General features: G+C 38.0%; 1 long non-coding RNA gene across 1 annotated transcript; it reads left to right on the forward strand.

Annotated features, from left to right (window-relative positions):
* Positions 1–703: 703 nt before the first annotated feature.
* LOC309554170 lies at positions 704–2,274 on the forward strand. Its single transcript, XR_014225209.1, has 2 exons — positions 704–758; positions 2,028–2,274. It is a non-coding gene; the product is annotated as an uncharacterized lncRNA (long non-coding RNA).
* Positions 2,275–2,952: the final 678 nt, after the last annotated feature.

The raw sequence follows: 2,952 nt of genomic DNA on the forward strand, positions 1-2,952 counted from the left end.
AGAAAATGTAATTTATTTTCATTCTTGAAGGGGGTCATAAAGAACCTCCCACACTCCTGTTTATCCCTGTACCTCCCCCTGTCAGGGCACATCCATTGTATTGGGGGGGGTCATTTTAGGGCTATCTACAGAGGAAACCTTTGTACTACAAGGGCTTTTGGTGACACAAAGTTGTAAAATTAATATGGCACTCAAATACTAGGATACCTATATTGTAAAGGAGAACTCCAGACTAGAATGCTATGTGCAGCCTAAAGCCAAAATTACGGGTACACATTTTTTCACTTACCTTTTTATCTTTTTTATTACTAATTTACAAAATAACATGGTTGTGATGTGTGGCTATAAACTCCTTTTCTTCTGGAACTTTGCTGAGATTGCAAGCCGTGGCTTGCTACAAGTTGATTTTCTAATACCAATAGTTGTGGTCAAAAGTAAAAAAAAAAAAAAAAAAAAGTCACACAGATTAGAATTTTAAAAATTTAGCACAATCAACTGATCAGATAGAAATGTGACAGCACTTCAAAGTAAACCTGTCAACCATTTTGAACTTTTATTGGTAAATTTCTACCTAAGAGTAGATGGAGCAAGGTGTTTGCTCTTTTCATATCTGCTGGAAAATGTGCGCCTCATATGAACTACCATCTCTTTATCATGGGAATCTGACTTCTGATTCCCAGTGAGAGCGGTAGTTGGTAGGGTGGAGCCCAGAAGTCTGGAAAAGGGTGAAACTAGTTTATGAGAGGTACACAGAAGAGGCTTTTTTTAAAGATAAAAGGAATCAGTGCAAAATATTCTAAAAATTGGTGAACCAAACAGACTCAAATAAATAAATGGAACTTATGACTGATGAATAAATATGGATAAAACCAATATTAAATCACAATAAAATTCAATAGATAAATCTAATATACATATAACTATAATAACTGATATGTAAAGTGCAGACGTGATATATGAAGTGCTTCAGTGCTAAGAGGGTGATTACAAAATGATAATCACAATGTGAAGAAAGTGATCACTATGGTGAAGGGATTCAAAGTGAAGAATAGTGCAATGCAGCTGGTAAAGTGACAAAGTGAAGAATAGCAACTCAAAATTGCAAAGTGATGGTAGAATTAGCTGAATGAATGACCAGTGAAAAAATAAAGTGCCAAAGCACCAGAAAGGCACGGAATAAAATAAATCTGTGAAATGATAATACAGTAAAGTGACAGTGCGTGAATGTGCTCACTATATTGAGATAAAAAAGATGCCAAGCTAAAAAATTCATAGAATTCATATGAAATAAAAAATCGCAAAGTCCCAAATAAAGTGCAACTAGTGCAAGTGAACGCCAAGGATGGCAATGGTAAAGCAGTTCAATGGTGATGGTATAACACAGGACACTTCCGGTGACCGCCCAGTGCGATTTATCCCATCCCCACTTTACTGCATTATCATTTCACGGATTTATTTTATTCCGTGCCTTTCTGGTGCTTTGGCACTTTTTTCACTAGTCATTCATTCAGCTAATTCTACCATCACTTTGCAATTTTGAGATGCTATTCTTCACTTTGTCACTTTACCAGCTATATACCAGCTGTTTTGCACTATTCTTCACTTTGAATCCCCTTCACCATAGTGATCACTTTCTTCACATTGTGATTATCATTTTGTAATCACCCTCTTAGCACTGAAGCACTTCATATATAACGTCTGCACTTTACATATCAGTTATTATAGTTATATGTATATTAGAAGATTTATCCATTGAATTTTATTGTGATTTAATATTGGTTTTATCCATATTTATTCATCGGTCATAAGTTCCATTTATTTATTTGAGTCTGTTTGGTTCACCAATCTTTAGAATATTTTGCGCTGATTCTTTTTATCTTTAAAATTGTCTATAGTATGTGGGGGCACTACTGAATCGGCTGCAGATTTCTGGTGCTCCATTCTTTTCTCATCTTCTCCGTTCTTCATCCTTTTCTTCATTTACCTATTGGTAGCACATAGGTCTCTTTCTTATACATACAGAAGAGGCTTTACTAGCTGAACCCTAAGAAAGGAGACTTACATTTCCAAAAGTTCAAACTTTCTGACAAGTACTCATGAATGTAAAAATTGTTGATTATCCTGATAATGGAGGAGAAACCCTGCTCTTCCCTGAAATGTGACATCAAATGTTGTAGTCTTTGGCATAAAGTCCAAGTGCCAATGAATGTTTGCATTTTCACATGCATTTGTTGGATCCTTAAAGTAATTGTAAGGTCTCTTTTTTTTTTTTTTTTTTTTTTCCCCCCCTATAAAAAATGTTACTTACCTGGTCCATTGGAGTGGATTTGCCCAGAGCAGCCCAGATCCTCTTCTGTGATCCTGGCCCCTCCCTCCTGTTCATTGCCCTCACAGCAAGCAGCTTGTTATGGGGGCACCCGAGCTGAGTCACAGCTCCTTGTGTCCATTCAGACACGGAGCCACGACCTGGCCCTGGCCTGCCCCGGTTCTCCCATGATTGGCTAGCTGATTTTGATTGACAGCAATGGGAGCCAATGGTGCCGCTGCTGTGTCTCGGGCAATCGGGAAGGAGAATCTCTGTCACTGAGACACTTGTGGACACCGCTGGACAGAGAGGGACCTCAGGTAAGTGTTCGGAGGGCTGCTGCACACAAGAAGGCTTTTTATCTTAATGCATAGAATGAACTAAGATAAAAAATACCTTCTGCCTTTACGACTCTTTTAAAGTGGAATCTAATAAAATTAACCCTGTGAGACGTAAGCTGGTCGTAGACTGCTCAGATTTTGGCTGGATCCTGCTCAATTAAACAAAATGCAAGTGGTTGGTGGCCCTGCAAGCACCACTTAGCTTGAAGAAATTTGATTTAAATTTGGCTGAGCCAGGTAGAAAATTATTAGCTGAACAATTGCTGTGTCCTATCTTTTGCAGTCACTATTCAGGCAGTTCTTTGT

This window comes from Pelophylax lessonae (genome assembly GCF_965119305.1).
Source record: "Pelophylax lessonae genome assembly, chromosome: 4".
Lineage (NCBI taxonomy): Eukaryota > Metazoa > Chordata > Amphibia > Anura > Ranidae > Pelophylax > Pelophylax lessonae.